General features: G+C 50.6%; 1 non-coding gene across 1 annotated transcript; it reads right to left on the bottom strand.

Annotated features, from left to right (window-relative positions):
• Positions 1–21,126: 21,126 nt before the first annotated feature.
• Positions 21,127–21,198, bottom strand: TRNAW-CCA (transfer RNA tryptophan (anticodon CCA)). Its single transcript has one exon. It is a non-coding gene; the product is annotated as a tRNA-Trp (tRNA).
• Positions 21,199–23,036: the final 1,838 nt, after the last annotated feature.

The following is a 23,036-nucleotide window of genomic DNA, read 5'->3' as shown; positions in this document are numbered from 1 at the left end:
AACGCCAATGGCGAAGACCATGGTGAGTACTGCCCCTACGACATGGGGGAGGGGGGGAGGGAAAAAACAGGGACACTCACATGCAACACCCCAACCCCCACCCCCACCCTCACCCACTACAACACACACACCAATGCATATCTATACATTACACTAACACCCCCCAACCCCCCTGGAAGAATGCAAAGACAAAAGGAAATGAGTGTAACTATTGTTATATATCAAAAATCAGTAAGCAAAAAAAAAATATATATATATATATACATATATTTATACACTATTAACAAAATATACACCACGATTATTAGTCCAGGTATTGCACCATTCATAGTCCGTGGACCACTGGCCCCAAAATGCATGGACGAGGCCCACACAAGATACCCGAACATGACGGAGAGAACACTGCTGGGGCATCAGATAGAAATACAACAGGCACCTCAGGGGGAAGGGAAGGGCGGCACCTCAGCAAGATGAGTGCACGGCGCCAGAACCACGAGGGCGCTCCATGCCCATTGATGTATCCTGGGGAATGCAAAGCCACAGTCTCACAAGTCTCAACAGTGGGTGGTTTGCCCACTGGACCATCCTGGGGAGTGCAAAGCCACAGTCTCACAAGTCTCAACAGTGGGTGGTTTGCCCACTGGACCATCCTGGGGAGTGCAAAACCACAGTCTCACAAGTCTCAACAGAGGGTGGATTGCCCACTGGACCATCCTGGGGAGTGCAAAGCCACAGTCTCTCAAGTCTCAACAGTGGGTGGTTTGCCCACTGGACCATCCTGGGGAGTGCAAAGCCACAGTCACACAAGTCTCAACAGTGGGTAGTTTGCCCACTGTACCATCCTGGGGAGTGCAAAGCGACAGTCTCTCAAGTCCCTACAGTGGGTGGTTTGACCACTGCTGCATCCTGGGGAGTGCAAAGCCACAGTCTCTCAACTGGATGCATGTCTCCACTGGTTCTGGAGGGGGACTGGTGCCCAGAGTGCTTCATCCTGTGCAGGACAGACAGAGTGGATGCTGTTCTCCACTGGTTCTGGAGGGGGACTGGTGCCCAGAGTGCTTCATCCTGTGCAGGACAGATGGAGTGGATGCATGTCTCCACTGTTTCTGGAGGGGGACTGGTGCCCAGAGTGCTTCAACCTGTGCAGGACAGACGGAGTGGATGCATGTCTCCACTGGTTCTGGAGGGGGACTGGTGCCCAGAGTGATTCATCCTGTGCAGGACAGACGGAGTGGATGCTGTTCTCCACTGGTTCTGGAGGAGGACTGGTGCCCAGAGTGCTTCATCCTGTGCAGGACAGATGGAGTGGATGCTGTTCTCCATTGGTTCTGGAGGGAGACTGGTGCCCAGAATGCTTCATCCTGTGCAGGACAGATGGAGTGGATGCATGTCTCCACTGGTTCTGGAGGGGGACTGGTGCCCAGAGTACATCTCTCACCCCGTGACGGTCCCAGTTGCGTCACTGCCCCTGCCGCTCATGGGCTAGCAGTGCTTGAGTTGGCGGTCCTTGCCCTGTTCAGCGGTGCTTGAGTTGGAGGTCTTTGCCCTGTTCAGAGGTGCTTGCCCTGTTCAGCGGTGCTTGCCTTGGCGGTCTTTGCCCTGTTCAGCGGTGCTTGCCTTGGCGGTGTTTGCCCTGTTCAGCGGTGCTTACCTTGGCGGTCTTTGCCCTGTTCAGCGGTGCTTGCTTTGGCGGTCTTTGCCCTGTTCAGCGGTGCATGCCATGGCGGTCCTTGCCCTGTTCAGCTATGCTTGCCCTGTTCAGCGGTGCTTGCCTTGGTGGTCCTTCAGTGCCCAGCTGGGCTGTGGCTGGCGGTCCTTCATTGGTCAGATGGGCTGTGGCTGGCGGGGCCCTCCTGGGCAGCTGGGCTGTGGCTGGCGGGGCCCTCCTGGGCAGCTGGGCTGTGGCTGGCGGTGGCCTCCTGGGCAGCGACGATGGGACTGGCGGTGGCCTCCTGGGCAGCAACGATGAGGCTGGCGGTGGCCTCTTGGCCAGCGGGGATGATGGCTGTCTTCTCCGCTGTGCTGCTCCTCCCAGACTTTGCAGGTTTCTTCTGCCCCTTCCCCACCTTGGGAGGAGTCACAGCTGAGTCCACACTCCCCCCGGGACCCTGTGAGCGGCTTGGCTGGCTGGAGTCTTCCCCCTCTCCCGCCGGGCACTGGCCAACTTCTGGTGCTTCACGGGGGGGGAATGGCTGTGCTGTGGCTCCGTGACACACTGGCTGTCCTGGTGGCCAGTGCACTCCACATACCTGTGACAACAGGCACCACTGGTCCCGGAGATTTTGTGGTTGAGGTGCTAGTACGGGACCTATGAGTTCGACGGGGGTGGGAAATAGGTTAAGGGTGGACAGGAAAAGTTGTTTGGAGACACTGGGACGGGTAGCTGGAGGGGGTTTAGGAATGGAGGAAGAGGTGGTGGTTGTAGGAGGTGTAAGTTTTGTGGCTTTGGGTGCAGGTGCATGCGCTGGAGGCTGTTGTGAGGTGGATGTATAGTGAGTGGGTGTGTGCCTGCGTTTGTGTATCTTCAGAGGGGGCGTCACAGACACACTGGGAGAGGACACAGGGGACGTGTGAATGATAGTGGGGGTGGTGAGTGCACGTGTGTGGGGTGTGGTTGTGGGTGTGCTGGTGCGGGATGTAGTGGCTGTAGTGGTAGTGCATGCAGGTGTGAGTGTAGATAAGACTGGGAGGGAGACGAGGAGGAGGGAGACACAGTGGAGGCAGTGGATGTTGTTGTGTCTGTATGTGTGTGATGCTTGCGTGAGTGCCTGTGGGATGTGTGGTGCTTATGTTTGCCTGAGCTTCCCTTGTGTGGTGAGGTGTGTGCAGGCTGGACTGATGGTGTGCTTGGGATAGGCAGAGGTACAGGGGATTGGGCCTGGGTGGAGGAAGTTGGAGGGGGGAGGCTAGACACAGGGACAATGGCTGCCATCAGTGCTGAGGCCAGAGTTTGAAAGGTTCGATGAAGGGCAGCCTGACCAGAATGAATGCCCTCCAGGAATGCATTGGTTTGTTGCAACTCCCTTTCTACACCCTGGATGGCATTCAAAATGGTAGACTGCCCAACAGTGAGGGACCTCAGGAGGTCAATGGCCTCCTCACTGAGGGCAGCAGAGGTGACAGGGGCAGGGGGTGAGGTGCCTGGGGCGAAGGTGATGCCCACCCTCCTGGGTGAGAGGGCACGGGTGAAGGCTGAGGGGCTGCTGGGAGGGCAGTGCTGGCAGGGGGGGTGGCGGCTGTACCTGTGGAGGTGGGGGGCACAGATGTTGCCACCACCACAAGGGAGCTCCCATCGGAGGACGAGTCTGTGTCGCTGGTTGCAGATCCTGTCACCGCCGTGAAGCTCCCCTCGCCCTCCGTCCCACTGATGTATTCAGAGTCCGTAGTGTGGGCCTCCATGCCCATGTGGGATGCACCTCCCTCGTGCTCCGGTGCCACTGCTCCTCCGCCTGATGATGCTAATGCACACAAGAACAGGGAGACCGCAAAAAAAGGGGGGGAAACAGAAGAAAGGCAGGATGAGTGCATGGCTTACCGCTACCGTTGGCGGACAAGACAGACACAGCAGCCCCCTGCACTACAGTGCAATTTCTGGGAAATGGCCTACAAGGCTATGGACGACATCTGCACACATAGATGACACAGGTGCATGAATAGCTGTACTTGGCACTCTACAGAGGTGGGGTGGGGGGCCACAGGGCCATGCCTTACGAAGGGGCCTAGCCTACGGAACTCGCCCTGGCCTAGGGAAACCCACAGCCCTCCTCCCCCACCCAGACACCTCCACTGCATGCAAAGTCAGCTGAATGAGAGTGTACTCACCCCCTTGTGTCTGCTGTGATGCCCTCAAGCGCCCATCCAACTCAGGGTAGGCCACCGCCAAGATCCGGAACATCAGGGGGGTCATAGTTCGACGGGCACCCTTCTCACTTTGGGAGGCCATCCCCAGCTGAGCCTCCGCTGTCTTCTTGCTCCAGCGGCGAATATCCTCCCATCTCTTCCGGCAGTGGGTGCTCCGTCTGCGGTGGACCCCCAGGGTCCAGACGTCCTTGGCGATGGCATGCCAAATATGCTTCTTCCGGTGGGCGCTGACCTACATGAAATGTACAGGGGAAGAAGAGAAGTCATTACCAACTGCACCGTCAAAGTGAGTGGCCCCCATCCCTACCCTTGCCATGTGGCACATGCACCCACCGTCTTTCATGCACTCAGAACTCTGCCCCCTTCCTTCTTACAACCAGCCCTCTCCACACAGGCATAACCCATACAACATGCTCCCTGTGTACTTACCTGTTGGTCTGGAGGACCTTAAAGTAGCGTGTACTGGGGGAGGACCCTCGACAACGAGCTTCTCAAACTCCTCCGATGTGAAGGCAGGGGCCCTTTCCCCAGATGCACAAGCCATTGTCTCTTCCAGACCGAGGTCACAGCAGCACTTGCAGTGTAGGTCCTCTCCTGTTGAAGATCAGGTATCGAGTGAGTCAACAGCTAGAAAATGGCAGTCACGTCCACGGCGGTCCGTACCATCACCGCCGGCGTACATCGTCATTAGCTCCTGGGACCCATAGGGTCTAATGTTAACCAATGCACCATTGCGCCGCGGTCTTCGACCGCCTATCGCGATGGTGAACAATGCCAGCGCAGTTACCTCACATCCCATTGTCCCGCTTTAGAGGTCAGACAGCCGCCATTTCAGGGGCCCACATGGCCTAATTACCAACTGCGTCACACATACCTAGGCCTACTCTCAACACACATACAGGCCAGATTTTGTGTACGAATCGTGCTCTGTGTAGACTGTGGGTACATACCTCTGAGTTGTTTGACTCTGTGCTCGCTGTTTTCCTTCATAGGCACCGTCCGCTGGGACATGTGAGGAGATGGCGGAATCCTCCGGTGTACCGACCGCTGGTGGACCTGTCAACAATGAAGGAAAGAAATTTGATTATCACCTACAGGTTTGACCGTGCCACAATCCAGGAACTGGGTACCCAGTTGGAGCCAGACCTGATGTCAGTAATCCGCCATCCCACAGGAATCCCTCCTCAAGTGCAGGTGCTATCAGTGCTCCATTTCCTTGCAAGTGGGTCTTTTCAAACAACTGTGGCCATGGCATCAGGGATATCCCAGCCTATGTTTTCCAACGTATTGTCCAGAGTGTTGTCTGCCCTTCTGAAACACATGCAGAGCTACATCGTTTTCCCTCAGGTGGAGGACTTGCCTTCAGTGAAAGGTGACTTCTATGCCCTTGGACATATCCCCAACCTCATAGGTGCCATTGATGGGACCCATGTGGCTTTGGTCCCCCCCCACAGAAGTGAACAGGTGTACAGGAACCGGAAGAGTTATCATTCCAAGAATGTACAGATGGTATGTTTGGCCGACCAGTACATCTCCCATGTGAATGCCAAGTTCCCTGGCTCAGTGCATGACGCCTACATCATGCGGAATAGCAGCATCCCTTATGTGATGGGTCAACTCCAGAGGCACCGTGTGTGGCTATTAGGTGACTCTGGTTACCCCAACCTGTCATGGCTACTGACCCCAGTGAGGAATCCCAGGACCAGGGCAGAGGAACGCTACAATGAGGCCCATGGGCGGACTAGGAGGGTGATGGAAAGCACCTTCGGCCTCCTGAAGGCCAGGTTTAGGTGCCTCCATATGACAGGTGGATCCCTATTCTACTCACGAAAGAAGGTGTGCCAGATCATTGTGGCCTGCTGTATACTTCATAACTTGGCTTTGCAACGACAGATGCCTTTTCTGCAGGAGGATGGTCCAGATGGCGGTGTTGTGGCAGCTGTGGAGCCTGTGGACAGTGATGAGGAGGAAGCAGAGGAAGAAGACATTGACAACAGGGACTCAGTCATCCAGCAATATTTCCAGTGAAACACAGGTGAGAATACATTCCTGCTTACCTCAAGTACTTTTACACTTCTACCTCTATCCTGTCTGTCGATTTCACCCAGTGTATGGTCACTGAGTTGTCACTTTCCCTTACGGTTTCACAGGTGTGGGTCCCACTGTGTGCCATCTGCTTAGATTCCTCATGGACTAGAGCTGTGTGACATAGGTACGTTGACATTACTATTCCCTGAAAATTGTGTCACTGTAATTGCAAATACACTATTTCGAAATCACAGACAGACTCCAGATCTTTTGGTGCTTTAGGTGTGTTTATTTACATACAAAATATTGGAGGGGGAAGTCAAATGGTGAGGGGTGATGGCGGAGGAGTGTCCATGGCAGAGTCCAGTCTATTAGTCTCACAGGTGCATTGCCCATATGGGCATAGGAAGTGGAACTGGGACAGTTTCAATAAGGACAGGGTGACAAAGTGGGACAGTGGCTTGACAATCAGGCTGGTCTCATTTCTTGGCGGGGGTCTTGGCATCGTTCTCTGTCTTATTCCTGGATCTCAGGGACCGTTTGCGGGGTGGTTCTCTGTCTGCAGGGGGTGGGGTGCTGGTGAGGTGGTCCTGTGGTGGTGCCTCCTGTCCACTAGCACCAGCGGAGGTGGTGGGCAGTTTCTCATCCATGCTAGTGTCAGGGGCCCCTTGTAGTGCCACAGTGTCCCTCCTGGTGTTGAGTATTTTCTTCAGCACCCCTACGATGGTGCCCAGGGTGGAGTTAATGGTTTTGAGTTCCTCCCTGAAGCCCATATACTGTTCCTCCTGCAGGCGCTGGGTCTCCTGAAACTTGGCCAGTACTGTTGCCATTGTCTCTTGGGAGTGGTGGTATGCTCCCATGATGGAGGAGAGGGCCTTGTGGAGAGTGGGTTCCCTTGGCCTGTCCGCCCCCTGTCGCACAGCAGCCCTCTCAGTTCCCCTGTGTTCCTGGGCCTCCGTCCCCTGGACCGTGTGCCCACTACCACTGCCCCCCGGTCCCTGTTGTTGTTGGGGTGGTGGGTTATCCTGGGTTCCCTGTAGTGGTGGAGACACAGCTGATTGACGTGTCCTGGTGACGGAGGTATGGGCCCGCTGGGTGGGTGGTGTGCTGGTGTTACCAAAGGGGGAAGGGGGTGGCCTGTGCCTGTGTGAGGGGAACCGACTGTCCCAAGGCCCACGATGGTCCGGACAGGTCATCTAGATCCAGGTGGACAGAGCTGCTGTCATCACTGTGGGCCTCTTCTGTGGGTGGAGTGGAGATGTCTGGACCCTCCTGTCTGGTGACGTTGGGTTTTGGTCCTGCAGGGGTGGAAAAGCATGATTATTGCATCTGTGTGTGTCATGGTGTGCAATGGGTGGGTGACCGTGTACCCCATTGCTGGCATTCCTGTGTGGGGGCTTGTGTGATGATGGTTTCGGGGGGTGTAAGGGTATGTGCAGTGGGCATGCTTTAGTGATGGGTGTCCATGCGTTGTTGTTGCATGCAGGGCTTGGTGTTGGAATGTGTGGTTTGTGATATTGGTACATTTGTGAGGAGTTGGAGTGATAGGGGTGGGGGCGAAGGTGGGGGTATGTGATAGCATGCAGTTAGGGTGGGGGATGTAATAGTTAAGATTTGATTTACCAGAGTCCATTCCTCCACTGACTCCTGCGAGGCCCTCAGGATGCAGAATCGCCAAGACCTGCTCCTCCCATGTTGTTAGTTGTGGGTGAGGTGCTGGGGGTCTGCCGCCAGTCCGCTGACCTGCCTGGTGGTGTCTTGAGACCACGGAATGCCCCTTCCCCCGTAGGTCATTCCACCTCTTCCGGATGTCTTCCCAATTTCTTGGGGGTTGTCCCACTGCGTTGACCCTGTCGACTATTCTTCGCCATAGCTCCATCTTCCTTGCAGTTGAGGTGTGCTGCACCTGGGATCCAAATAGCTGTGGTTCTACCCGGACGATTTCCTCCACCGTGACCCTGAGCTCCTCCTCCAAAAACCTGGGGTGTCTTTGCCGTGCCATGGGGTGGTGTAGGTGATGTGTGGGGTGGTGTGTGTGTTGATAAGTGTGGTGTTATGTAGTGGTGTGTGGTGTTTTGTGCGTGGAAGTTGTGTGAGTGATGGTGTTGTGTGCCTGTGGCTGCTAGTTTGTGGATGGTGGTGTCTCTCTCTGGCCTTCTCTCTGTAAATGTGGTCGTAAGGGTTTGTGGGTGATGTGGGTGTGTGTTTTATATTGCAATGGGTGTGTGGGAGTGGTGTGTGTATGTGTATCAGGTGTGTGTATTTCGAATTGTCCAATGTGGCGGTGTTTTGTATGTGTGTGTGTATTTTGAGCACGGCGGTGTGTACCGCCAATGGAATACCGCGGTTGAAAGACCGCCGCGTGGATTCATGTGTCGTGATAGTGTGGGCGTATTTCTGTTGGCGTTACAGTGGAGGTTTTGTTATCGCCAGTTTATCACTGACCTTTGGTGTGGCGGACTTGTGTGGGAGTCTGAATAATGTTGGATTCTGAGCTGTGGGTCATAATAGCTGTGGCGGAATTCCGCGGCGGTGTGTTGGCGGTCTTCTGCACGGCGGTAAGCGGCTTTTACCGCCAATGTTGTAATGACCCCCTTAGTGTTTTTGTATAGCACATGAAAGTCCGAGGATGCAGACAGGCCGCTTTACATAGAAGAGGATAGAATACAAAAGATTATATAGCTACAGATTATAGGAACATTACGGTGATAGAGGCCATATATGTACAGTTATGCACAGATGTGAGAAAGGTTCATTCTAATTTACAGATTTGTTCATGTAGCAATGATTGTGAGGTACAGGTTTGTGTGTTAGTCGGTGGCGAAATTACACGACCCATGACCTTTGAGTGGTGTGACCATATCCTTAGTGATATGCTCGGTTGCTAGATTAGAATATATTCAGTGATTTATGCAATTCCAAGGCAGAGAGCACGTTTGAATAACACCTTTTCCAGTTTGTGTTTGAAGCTCTCATTGGGAGCTTTCGTCCTGATATCTAGAAGGATAACATTCTAGAATCTCAGCTGGCATCCAGTCTCCCGGATCACTTCATAGGGGTGGTCTCGAGTAGGAGGATTTCGGACCTTCTCAGCTGTCTTCTTCCTCCCAAGGTTGGTATGTGTTTATGCAGTGATTTCTGAGTGATGCAGGTCAGTTTGAATGTGTACCTAGCTTCGAGGGGTAGCAAAGCCAACAGGATCAGAATGAGAGACATATGGTTGACTTTTCATATTTTCTGGGAGCGTTCTGCCAGCACCGTGGTGTGCTGCTTTGAGACAACCTAGGTAGATTTGGGGGATCAGAACTAGAATGAAGTTACTATAGAGTCGTCTAGGTAACATTAGGACTGAATGACATGTTTGAAATGCAGCACTGGGATTTATTGAGAGCAACCCCACTGACCTTCTCAGTGAACTGCTCTGCCTCCCTGCAGCTCATCCATCAAGAGCAGCCTGTGTCTGACTCGAGCTCTGACCTCGGTCAGGAGTTTGAGGCCTTCCGCCATCCGCAGGCTCCTGTCTGCGCCTCATCCCTGGTGTCTAATGGGAGAGCTCTGCTCTTCTACTAGGCTGCCGCTTTGAGCCTTTTTTTATTTTCTGACCTTTTCTATCTTTCTCCTCCTTCACTCTTATTTCTCTCTTTTTTTGCACTTTTCTTGTTTTTCGCTTCCCCATCCCCGCCGCTGCTACCCCCGTGGCCGACCCCCTGTTTTGCACCATTTTCCTCCTCCTGCTCCTGCCTCCCTGTTGTCCTTTCCTTCCCCCTCTCCCTGCTTAATGGCGGCCCCACCTAAGGCAAGCCCATCTGCGCCCGTCACCGACCCGACCGCAACCAGCACAGGACCCCTGGACCTCCTGCCCGCCACCTCTACACGCCAGCCGCACTCCAAGCACTCAACCCAGGACACAACAACAACTGCAAGCTTTCATCTCCAACCGACACCCACGGACCTTACAACTGCCTCCGCTGCCTCCATCCTTTACCACTGCCAAGACCTTGGAAGCGGCACGATCCACCCGCAACAACACACTGACACCAAAGACCCTGAAATGCATCCTCCTCAACATCTGCTTCCTCCATAAACACACCACCAAAACCTGGGACCTCCTTGACAGCACCACCCCGGACATCGCTTTCCTCACCGAGACCTGGACCAACACCACCTCAGACCCAGACATCGTCATTCCCCAAGGATACAAGATCACCTGGAAGGACTGCCCCAGCCGCCCGGGGGGGGGGCAGGGGAATCTCCATTGCCCACAAGCCCAACATCCGTCTGAGCACACACGCCGAAGACCTCACAAGCCTGATGGAACACCTTCATTTCAAACTACAGACCAGCCCGACATCCACCCTCAGAGGAACCCTCATCTACCGTCCACCAGGACCCCACGCACCCTTCTCTGAATCCATAACTGACTGCATCACTGCGCAAGCCATCACAGCCACCAACTACACCCTGCTAGGAGACCTCAACTTCCACCTTGACAACCTACAAGACCCCAACACCACATCCCTCCTAGACATCCTCCACAGCATAGGGTTCCAACAGATCGTGACGGAACCAATGCACTCAGCAGGACACACCCTCGACTCCATCTTCACATCAGTCACCTTCAGCCACACCTCTGAACTTCCATGGACAGACCACTGATGCATCCACTTCACCTTCAACACACTGACCGTCCTCAGAACCCAGCACCAACCATCTTGCAGAAGCTGGGCAAGAATCACAGACGACCAGCTCACCACCACCCTTGCTAACTCCGCCCCCTCCATCGCACACGATGACCTGAACACTGCAGCAAGCACCTTTCACAAATGGATCGCCACATGCACCAACAACATAACCCCCCTCAAGGAAAACAACAGCACCCACTCCAAGAAAGCCAGCTGGTTCACCACAGAACTCAGGTTATCCAGACGCACTTGTTGTCACCTCGAGAAAAACTGGAGAAACACCAAATCCACAGAAGCCCAAAACAGCTTCAGAGCTGCCACCACCGCACACCACCAACTCATCAGAAGCACCAAAAGAAAAGCAATACAAGACAGAATCTCCTTCCATGCACACAACATCAAGGAAGTCTTCAGCATCATCAAGGGGCTCGCCCAACCTAACAGTGAAACAACAGTCATCCCACTCTCACAAAACCTCTGTGACAGACTCAACACCTACTTCCACCACAAGATCAAGACCATCTATGACAGCTTCAACGAGGACAACCTACGTGCAGAAACCCTCCACAGGAACCCGAAACCAACAAACCAACGATCACCAACTGGACCCCCCTCACCACCGAAGCCACTCTGAAGGCGAGGAAGTCCATACACACCAGGCCCCCACGGACCCATGCCCCCAGCACATCTTCAACAGAGCTGCTGAGATCATCTCCCCCAAGCTCCGCCTCACCATTAACCACTACCTAGCTGACGCCTCCTTCCCTGACGACTGGAAACACGCCGAGATCAACCCCCTCCTCAAGAAACCCTCTGCAGACCCCACCGACCTCAAAAACTTCAGGCCCATCTTTCTGCTCTGTTTTCCAGCAAAAGTCATCGAGAAAGCCATCAACAGCTAACTCGCCACTTTCACCGAAGACCACAACATCCTCAACGTCTCCCAATCTGGATTCAGAAAAAAACATAGCACTGAAACAGCCCTCCTGGCTGCAACTGACGACATCTGCTCCCTGCTGGACAAGGAAGAGTCGGCGGCACTCATCCCGCTAGACCTATCGGCGGCCTTCGACACAGTCTCCCACCGCACCCTCATACGCATTCACAAAGCCACCATCAGAGACAGGGCCAGCAGAACCCACCGAGTGAGACTCACCTCCTTCCTCTCGGACCCCACACCTACCACCTGTGGAGTTCCCCAGGGATCCTCCCTCAGTCCTACTCTGTTCAACGTCTACATGGCCCGCTGGTTGCCATGGTCAGGAGCTACGGTATCAACATTGTCTCCTATGCCGACGACACCCAACTCATCCTCTCCCTATCCAGCGAACCCAACTCAGCCAGACACAACTTCCGTGAAGGCATGGGAGCAGTAGCCAATTGGATGAAAAACACCTGCCTCCAACTCAACGCGAACAAGACAGAAGTTCTCATCATGGGCCTCCAACCGGTCGCATGGAACGACTCATGGTGGCCACTTACTCTCGGAAACCCGCCCACCCCCATGAACCAAGCCCAAAACCTCGGGATCATCCTGGACTCCAGGCTCAACATGGACCGACAAATCAGCTCAGTCACACCAACCTGCTTCCACACCATCCGCCTCCTACACAAGGCCTTCAAATGGATCCCCCTTGAACACAGAAAGACCGTCACACACACCCTCATCACCAGCAGACTGAACTATGGCTACGTGCTCTATGCCGGGATCAACAAGAAACTCACCCGCAAACTACAGAACATCCAGAACGCCGCCGCCAGACTGGTCCTCGACCTGCCCCGACACTGCCACTGCCACATCTCTCAACACCTGCAAACACTTCACTGGCTTCCAATAGAAAAAAGAATCACCTTCAAGATCCTCATCCATGCACACAAAGCCCTCCATGACACCGGACCAGCCTACCTGAACAGTCAACTCAACTTCCACATACCCCACAAGACCCTTCAATCAGCCCAGCTCTTTCTTGCTGAAGTACCCCACATCAGGAAAACAAGAACAGGGGAATGCTATTTCTCCCACATCGCAGCCACAGCCTGGATCGCCCTCCCGCTACACCTCAGACAGACTACCCCTCTCCCCAACTTTACGAAGGAGCTGAAGACATGGCTTTTTGAAGAACCACCTCACTGATGGACGCTACACAACCTTTACCCCCCCCCCCCCAGTGCCTTGAGACCCTTACGGGTGAGTAGCTGCGCTTGATAAGCCCTGATCGATTGATTGATTGATTGATTGTTTAATACCTCTTAGCAGTTTCAGTTGGAGTTGCCCTTCCTATAAATGTTATTGCTATGTACTTGCAGATTCAGGTGTTTCTCCAGAATGAAGCCCAAAGAGTAAGCAGACTATAAAAGAGTTGAGCTGCTGTTGAGGACTGATCCAGAATTCAAGCAGAATTCAAGCAGAATTCTGCATTTGGGCCTTGAGATGAGAAACTCAGTTTAAACCTGGTTACCTTTCAGATGGTAGTATAACAACAGTCTTGAATAATTTGCATCAGTGTCTTTGGGGATAAGATGTGTAAGTAGAGTTGAGTATCATCTGCATAGAAATACTGGTTGATGCTCAAAAGATTCAAGATGAAGTCAAGCGATTTCATGTAGAGATTGAATAACGTGGGGGCAAGAATTGAGCCTCGAGCAACTCTTTGACCAAGTTTTGCTGAGTAGAACCACATAAGACAATGCTTCATTGGACCGTCATCCTTCTAAATCTCAGAGCTTCTATTTTAATGACAACAAACCCACCCTGCCACTAATGCTGCCGAACGCTGCTGTTGCTGAATGTCAAGGCTGCCTAGTCTTCATACCACCTCATGCCTTTTCCTTCCACAACCTTACATTTCCTGTCTATTTATCTCACTTTAAGTTCCATTCCATCTCTGCTTCTTCCCTTTGTCACAGTTTTTTCTATCACTCTCTTAATCCTTCAATCTCCATTCTCTCACTCTTGATCTGGGTTGAAGCCCGGAGAAAGTGGCATAGCTAGGGTGCCACCGGCCCCCAGGCAATCAAGGAAAGCGGGTCCCCTGAATTCCTACTGCGTATGCAAATATGGCTATTATTGGAGTGCAGTGGGCACTTACTTGTTACAGACACTATTGTATCGGTTTACCTGTCAAATGAATTGGAAAGCTAGAGGTGGTATTGGGCATGAGTGCTTGGGTATAGCGGGCAGCAAGGGCCAGCTGATAGAGCCAAGTGTTGACACCTGCCTGTTGGTGGGGGCTGCCCTGTCAATCTCAGCTTCAATCAGATGGACAGCTGTGGCGGTACGAAATGGCCCTTTGAGTATCATGTGCACAGCAGTGCGAGGGATGCTCTCATGCACAGGGCCAAGGTCTGCATCATGGCTTGAAGGCAGGAGAAAAGGCTGCTAAGGATAGCTGGACAGCCAGATCTGAAGCTTGAGGGTGGGTGATGATAAGAAGCCAATCTTACATTTGAAAAAGGTTTACTCTACAGTGCCATGGCTGTCCTAATGAGACACACTCCTATTCGATTATATCAATCATGCTGAACCTTTAAATTAATTATCTTATCAAATGATAATCTGATTGATTCTCTTATGTGGCTTTAAAACACAAGCTATGGTATTGTCCCTTGTTTTCTTGAGTGTGCCATAGAGGATAAGCTGTGCGTGAATCATTGCCGGATTGTGGCTATGCCAGGTCACCCCGTGCCACCATAGCGATGTGAACACTGAAAAAGTAGAATAGCAAAGCATACAACATGGGTGGCAATTGCCAAAGTAGCAAAGTGACCTCAGGCGCCTATACTACTGACTGGTCATCACTACTGCTACCCTCAGTCACTCAGTAGTCTTCAAGTTGTTCGGTGGGGTGTGGCGGTTGGTTGCTGTTAGGATAGGGAGTGCATATTGCAGAAAGTAACATGGGCTCTTATGTCCCTGTTAGTTCTCAGCTCCTCATCTGCCTTCATAGCACCCATGGCCAGGAACAGCAAGGGCAGTGGTGTACGAATGGGCAAGCCAGCTGCTGCCAGTGGCTACAACTAATTGTGACCTGTGACACACCATAGGCCTCCAGGTGGGCCAGATCCCGGGGGCATTCAAAATTTAGTGTGGGGGGGCTCCTGCTCCCCACACCTCCGGGGACCACCACCTCCCTGGAGCTTTTCTTTTTTTATATGCGGAGGGCCCACAGCCCCCCTGCTGCCCTTGGGATAGCCACCTCCCAGGGCTTTCAATTTAATATAGATGGAGGGCCCGTGATCCCCTGTTCCCTGGGGACTACCACCGCCCCCCAGGACATCCAATTTAATCAATGCTGGGGGGGCCTCTGGCCCCCCGCAACTGGGGACTGCCACCTCCCCAGGGCTTGCAAAGACTTGCGCCCATACTGATGCACCCACTAAAACACTAATGTATGCACTCTTACAAACCGAGACAGCCACTCTTACCCCCGATAAGCCTCTCACACCTATGTTCACACCCAGAGAGGCTGTGGCTAACTTCTGTCATGCATGTGCAAAGGGCCATGCACAACGTGGGGTTGGGTGGTTGTGGGGGTTGGCAGCAGGCACTGGCTGCAAGCCAGCCCTTGTGGGCAACCCCTACTGCGCACGGGAGAAGGCAGTGCATGGTGCAAGGTTGGGTACTTATAGGGGGTTGGTCTCAGGGCCTGCAATGATATCATCAGTGATGTCACTGACCATGTCATGAGTGATGTAATATGTGAGGTCATAAGCAGAGCATTACGGAAGCGCAAGTTAAACTTAGCTCAGGTGACTATAACTGCTGAATTTCGACGGTTTTGTACGTGTAAATTCAGAACCTAACTATAACATCCATGTAACGTTTGTTTTTTCAGTGAATTTCTAAGATTTTATTTTATTCTATTTCCTAACTATAACATCCCAATAACCTTTGTTTTTTTCAGTGAATTTCAAATGTTTTTTAAATTGTATTTCCTAACTATAATGTCCCTGAAACCTTTGTTTTTTTAGTGAATATATATATATATTCTTTAGACACAGATTGGGGGTCAAGGCGACTATTGTTGCACTCTTGTGTTGATATTATATATTAATATTATTGCACTCGGTGCTCGGGTCTGAGGGACCAACCCCCAGGCCTCGAATAAACCAGAAAACTGGTTTGAAATTTGAGATAGTGGACCCAGAACTCGATTATATTTGTGGAATAGGCAAAGACATTATCTTCCCAAAATCTTAAAGCATGTAGTTCCATAATCCGGTCTTGTTAAAATGATGGTATTTTATTAATTCATTTCAGAAATCGAACATTCAGAATATTATAAACATTCCTTGCCAACACGTTTTGTCTAAAAGGACTTCTTTAGGGCTCCTATTGGTAACATGTGGTGTGTTTGCTTCAGCTGCGTTCTTCTTTTGGAAGAACGCCGCTGAAGCGAGTCAAGCTATGGAACACACCACACCACACGTTACCATTAAGAGCATCGCCCCCACCCACCCCCCCCGCAAGCAGCTGCAAAACTTTTACAAGAAAATGATAATAAACTATGTTTGTTATAGTTTTCTTGTAAAAGGAGTGAGGCCACAGGCTGTGATGAGCACAGATGCACATGTATGTTTTCCTAGACGTCTGGGGCCGGGCAAACACACATGCGCACTAGGCTCTCTTCAGCCCGGCAATGAAGGCAATGAATGCTGGGTTGGAGAAAGCAGACAGATACTTCCACTCTGCCTCAGAGCGCCCTGGCTGGGTGCTCCGTCCTATCTTAACGTTCCTTTCATGCTGCTAGCAGCATGAAAGCAGCGGAAGGATTGAACGCAGGGCAGGCAGGGAGCCTGTGCCTGCAGCTGGGGAACGAGGATCGGCGTGGCGCAGCAAGAAAGGTACGTTTTTCTTTTTCATTATTATATTTTCTTTGATTGTCTCCCCCCACATGCCACCCCTTTTCCCTCCTGAGAGCCGCCACTGTGTGTGTATGTGTATATATATATATATATATATATATATATATATATCTTACCAGGGCTAAGTAGGTGGAAATCTGTTACAGCTCACATTATCAACTAACTGCTGTAGTAAGAGCTTCCTGCATTTTGGGAATGAGACACAAACAATAGATCTACCCAAAAACCTCATGAAAACATATTGGAAGAGAAACACAGAAAAGAATTAGCAAGAATCTGACAAGGAAACTAATCAAAGCAAACATTGTCCCATCCAGTGCATCTGGTGTAGGCAGCTGGCCCTTTGGTTTGTTAAAGCCTCTTCTGTTTTAAAACTCTATTTTTGGCTAACTTGCTGGGTAGTCATAAACTTAAAAAAACTGCAAAAAGCAATAGTTTTTGTTCTCTAAAAACACACATTGCTTGGTAGTTCCTAGAACTGAAGTGAACTAGTTTGTGGGTGTATATGCTTCTTGTAAAAGTGCAGAATGCTGTCACTCACAGTGACTCACTGCTCCAAACTTTAGTGGGTGGAACATAAAATGTGAATGGCATATTAACAGACCAATGGATGGCAAAGGCTGGAGGAAATCCTTTTTAAGTATAATATCCATTAATTTTAGTAAAATTAAAAGTCTTTGACTAAGGGCGGCCAAGCTTAAAAATTTCCTACATGAACTGAACATGTGAGCTGGTCATGGTTGTTGCGTTCAAATAATAAACTAAGACTGTACAGCACCACCAGGAAGGGACAGCAAACTGAACCATATTGCTGGTCACAGCTGCATCTAAGAATTATTTTCTCGGGGAGGATGCCACGGGTAGAATTTCACTCTTGCTTTTGATTACAGCAATCCTGCCACTGTTCCTGTTACTCTAGATCTTTTGTGGAATTAGCCATATAGGCCCTCATTACAACCTCGGCGGTCTTTTCAAAAGACCACCGAGGCTGCGAGAGCCAGAATACCGCCAGTGCTGGCGGTATTTCTGGCTCCCTATTACGACTTTTCCGCTGGGCCAGCGCACGGTAACAGTGTTACCGTCTGCTGGCCCAGTGGAAAAGTCACATCAACATTGCTGCTGGCTCGTAATAGAGCCGGTGGCAATGCTGATGTGCAGCAGGTGCAGTAGCACCCATTGCGCATTTCACTGCCCGAAATTCGGGCAGTGAAATGCGCGACAGGGCTATGCCTGGGAACCCCTGCACTGCCCATGCCAAGTGCATGGGCAGTGCAGGGGCCCCCAGAAGCACCCCAAGCCCCCCTTACAGCCAGCCTTTCCATGGCGGTGTTTACCGCCATGGCCAGGCTGGCGGTCGGGGACTCATAATCCCCAGGGCAGTGGTGCTTGCACCGCTGCCCTGGGGATATAATGGAGGGGCAGGCGGTATGGCCGTGGCTATTGTGCCATGGTCATAATAGCTGGCGGAACACCGCTAGCCTGTTGGCGGTGTTACCGCCGGCTTAACGCCGGCCGCCAGGGTCATAATGAGGTCCACAGTGTTTAGAGTCTAGTTCCGCCATTGGTGTGAAGCTGATGCATTTATTGCTTCGGGATCCTGGGCTTGTCACCATGAAACTGGGGAATAGAATGTTTCCTACATACGTTAGAGCGAAGCTGGCATTCTGGCTAGCCCTGGCCTATGTCATTGACCCATAATTCTGCAATTCTGCAACAGCATAACATTTTGCCCAATGGTGGATTTATCATCTGTCACATAATCCACCATCTGCTGCAGGCCCGGTTTCAGCAGGGGGCTAGTACCTCCCAAGGCAGCCCAGAGGCCCTCCTAAGGTAGCAGGTTGGGCCTCTCAAAACCTTTTTACAAGCAGAAAAACATTGGTAATTGTCTTTAATGCTTCATCTGGGCTTGCACCCTTCCTCTCTGAGCCAAATTGTTTAACATTCATGAAAGACATCAATGCCTTGGGCTACTTGAAGTGCCTTGAAAGAGGTGTGAAGTCTGTTGTGGAGGTGGCTGTTATGATTTACATGTGAAAACCAGTGGTACCTGTGATGCTCCCATTGTATTGAAAGAGGTGCGCAAGCTCCCATTACACAGTATTGAAGAGATGACATATGTAGGGTGAACACCCGTCCGTAAATTTCACGGACTGCCCGTAATTTCGCCCTGCCGTCCGTTGTCCGTGATGAAAGGCTTAACGGACGGCATTTGTTCATAATTTTAGCCTTTCACCAATAGGACAAAGGACGGTAGGGCGAAACTACAGGCAGATTAGTTTCCCCAGCTGCAGTGAAAGCCAGGGAGTCTCCTGTGTTCTGAGGAGAGACCTTCTTGCCAGGGGGTCTCCTTCCCTAAAGAAATGCAGATGTGGGCAACTGGTAAATCTGCAAATGTAAAGGGGCTTGAAAACCTGCATCCACTTTAACCAAAGGAGTCACTTGAAGCTTTCTAATGGCAAATATATTTTCTTTTAGGGAGGTACTGCAGTGGTGCTCCAAGGTGAGCTGTGGAGTGTGTGGTTTTAATGGAGTGTTATAAAAAATGTTAGTACTAGATATAAACTCTATATTATTCAAATCTGTATTTGAGAAGCACTTTTTTTATTTAACTAAAATGTATTATGCGCATTTTGTAGCAGCCTATATATGATGTAATTGTATTTATATAGCGCTTACTATCCCTGACGAGGCGTCAAATGCATGTTTAAAATAAGGACTTATACATTCACAGTTCTTTCAGGGGCCTCGGTACCTCATAGAACTAACAAACATTGGCAGAACCGGTAGGTCTAGTCTATGAAAGACTTCTTGGCTTTGCCAATGTGTTTTAGCCACAGTATACACCAGGGTCGCTGCTGTTCATGGATAAAAGTTAGCGGCTTAGTGGTGAGGAGTTGAGTAGGGTGGCATAGGATCAGTGGAGTAGAGCGACATAGGAGCAGTGGCGTAGAGCCCAGTGGTGCAGGGTACAGTGCAGTTGTTTAGAGTGCACTGGCGGAGAGTGCAGTGGTTCAGAGTGCAGTGGCATGAGTGGCGTGGGACAGAATAGAGTGGCACAGAGTGCAATGGAGTAGAGTGGCATACAATAGAGTGGCAGAGAGTGCAGCAGTGTAGAGTGGTGCAGTGGCAGAGAGGGCAGAGTAGACTTGTGTAGCAGTGTGCAGTGGCATAGTGTAGAGTGGTGCAGTGCAGAGTAGAGTATAGTGCTGTAGAGTGCAGTCGCATAGAGTGGAGTGATGCAGAGTATAGTGGCATAGAGTGCAGTGGCATAGAATGTAGTAGTACATAGTAGATTGGTGTACAGTACAGTGGCAGAGAATGCAATGTTGCAGAGTAGAGTGTCAGTGCAGTGATGTAGAGTGGAGTAGAGTGGCACAGAGAGCAGTGACGTAGAGTACAGTGGTGCAGAGTAGAGGGCAGTGGCATACAGTGCAGTTGTTTAAAGTGCATTGGCTCACAGTGCAGTGGCATAGAGTGGCATGGGTTAGAGTAGCAAAAAGTGGAGTAGAGTGGCATACAATAGAGTGGCAGAGAGTGCAGTAATGCAGAGTGTTGCAGTGTCATATAGTGCAAAGTAGACTCATGTAAGCTAAATGTAGAGTCCCTGACATACACTCTAGTGCTGTGAGACTACAGACAAGTTGTGGGTACCTCACATCCTGACATTAGGTGTGAGACTGTCGGCCACACCATCTGCCCTGCCTCTTTCATTTTTTTTTAGGTTGAAAGTCCATGGGCGGTTGGGTTAAGCCAGATGTTTTTGTTCAATTTGTTTAAACTAGCATAAGGTAAATTACTCTAATGTTTCCCAAACTGTTTGTCAGGAGTTTTAAAATGCTCAGAAACAATCAAAAATGTGCTGTTACTTTCTCTTCAAGAAAGAATGGGTAGATTTGGGTAGGGGGTGGCCTTGCCACAGTACTGAAGGGCACTAATTTACTACTGAACAAGGACGTAATGTGACACCTGAATGCAGCATACCAGGAGACAATCACAAAAAGACCACAGTGAATAAATAGTGCTATGTTAAAAAAAGAGTGAATAAATGCAATGACAACATAGTGAGGCATGGCCTCTCTTGCGTAAAACTGACGTTTGTTGTTGAATTTTTTACCTGAATTTTGACCCTTTGTCCTGAATTTTTTGCAGTCCTGTCCAGAATTTGCATCAATGCCAGGTGGTCACCCTAGACATATGGCTGGTGCCTCTGGAAGTATAGGAGGACCCAGGTGGCTCTCAACATCATGCACTGTCTGGTCATTTATGGCTGCGCCTGGGCTTTTGGGGGTGTAGATTGGGTGTTAGAGGAGTCATGTCGTACTTTATTGTCTCGGGGAGGCGGTGGCAGTTTCAGCTGCGCGATGATTTGGTGTCTCGTGCTATCTCGCGCCCTCTTTAACCAGAGCAGGTGCATGTGCGCCCATCACTACGTTTCTGCTATGTGAGTCAGACCTAAATGTTGCAGAGTGCAACACACATTCTGTTTTCAGCCTCTGCGACATCTTCAGAATAAGACAAACTACCAAGCTGTGTCATCAGGCTATTTTTAGTAACACGTTTCATAATAAAAACATAACTTGATAAAACACAGGTGACAATGAAAAATGCCACAACAACGTTGTTCTTCAGCAATTTGCAAGTCACTTCTTTCCAAAAACACACATAAAAACTAATCTCTTCGAGACCGTGACCCCGACGTGATTTGAACACGCAACCTTCTGATCTGGAGTCAGACGCGCTACCGTTGCGCCACGAGGTCCTCCAATGGTGTTTGTGAGAGTGGCTTGAAATGACCCATCCATTCTCGACAATTGTTCTAATCCTGTCCTGAGAGTCGTCACTGCTGAGCCTCCCTGCTCTTGGATCTGTAACGTGTGTAGCTCTGCCAGGGCGTAATGAAACTTGAGCTCCCCCAACCCCACCCCATCAGAGGCCTGCCGCCCCTGCATGGTGTACTGTACTGAGGAGGCTCTGGAGCTCGCACCCGTCCACGCGGGGGCTGCGGGGGCCTTTGTTTCGCCACGGGGCTCTGCTGCGACTAAATGTATGATACGTCCCCGACAGCACATGCTAGCTCGTCCCAGCCAGCGCCGTCCCAGCCCCCGAGCTACAGAGGGTCCCGCAGCACAATAACCCGAACTGAGAGCACTTGAGTGAGTCTGGATGGGGGCCCACGTTTCGTTAAACCACTGGCCCCAGCATGTGTAGTCTATAGGAACTATATCATGTACATAGAGTATAGTGGGGGTTCAGTGCTTTGAACATGTTTGCGCTGCACCTGCTGTCGGCGCACCACGCCACCAGGTCACTCTCTGCGTGAAATAATGTAAATTCTGTAAATGTCAGATCTAAGGGGCTGGTAATACATCAAGTACCACATAAGGAGATATTTATGTTCCAGGTGCAAGAAGCAAGTACGTCATCTCCTCAGTACGAGGCCTGCGCTTTTCCTTGCTGTAGAAAGCTTTGCTTCATCCGCGCTAAATGCTTTCCTGTCGAGCGTTCCTGACCTGAAAGCACTGTTTTTAATTTACCTCCACGCTTTTTTAGTATGTTCATTAATTAAGTATTTATTTAATTTGGGTTGTTTGTAAATCGCAAAACATTTACTGTAAAGGTATATTGTCGTTGCTGCCTAACCCAACACTAAACAAGCAAGAAGAGGAAGAGATATCCGCCACCTTTGTTGATGTGTAAAGAGGGAACGAGCCAGGGTTTCAAGGCCTTCCTGAACTTTACAACGAAAGATTGTGCTCGCGAGGAAGGCAGGAGAGAGTTTCCAAAGTTGCGCTACCACATGCACAGCCATTATAACAACATCTATAGCTTCATTGATAGTATTACTGCTTTCACAGACTAAAGTTTCCAAAGCACATGTATATATGAATCATCTGTGAGAGCAAGCAAGATGGCGTGGAACACAATAGATCAGCAAACCAGACACACCACAGTGGAAAAACAAGTAAGCGGGTGGTCTCAGATGACTGTCCCTGTCAGGAATGAATTTTCGTAACCACAAGTACACTGATTACATATTTGGTGACTTACAGAATCGAGGCTTGCAATGCAAGGCATCCCATGCTGAACAAGGAAAGAGGCTTGGAGAACGAATGCGTTCCAGACGGGAGGTACAGTCAGCACAAGAGGGAATGTTGGGGGATGTGGAGTCCACCAAGAGAGGGACACAGAGCATGTTTTACAGTGAAGAGTTATACCAAGAAGGGAGAATAAAAATTTTGCTAGCTATCGCGCCAGGAATTTTCAATTCTATTAAGGACACAGAGGTGAGGATTATGCTTCTCTATCTTTACTACTCATTAAAACAGCAGCCAATCACAAAACAGAAAAATATAAACTACATTTCCCATGGTGCACATCTCAATGTCACCACCAATCATATCTCTCCTGGCCCTATTAGAGCCCCGAACAACATCTTGAAGTCCTCTTTCTTTGCACGGGAACACAGCTTGGAGCAACCTCTTCCGATAACACTTGTAATATCTCAAAATGACAAAAAGCCCTCAATCCCCTCGAACCATTCCATGAACGAACTTGGGAACTTCAACATCTCGACAGGCGAATGCCTACTTCATTCTG

Source organism: Pleurodeles waltl, chromosome 12 (genome assembly GCF_031143425.1).
Source record: "Pleurodeles waltl isolate 20211129_DDA chromosome 12, aPleWal1.hap1.20221129, whole genome shotgun sequence".
Classification (NCBI taxonomy): domain Eukaryota; kingdom Metazoa; phylum Chordata; class Amphibia; order Caudata; family Salamandridae; genus Pleurodeles; species Pleurodeles waltl.
Note: the sequence above shows the minus strand (reverse complement) of the source record. Positions and strands in the feature narration are given on the sequence as shown.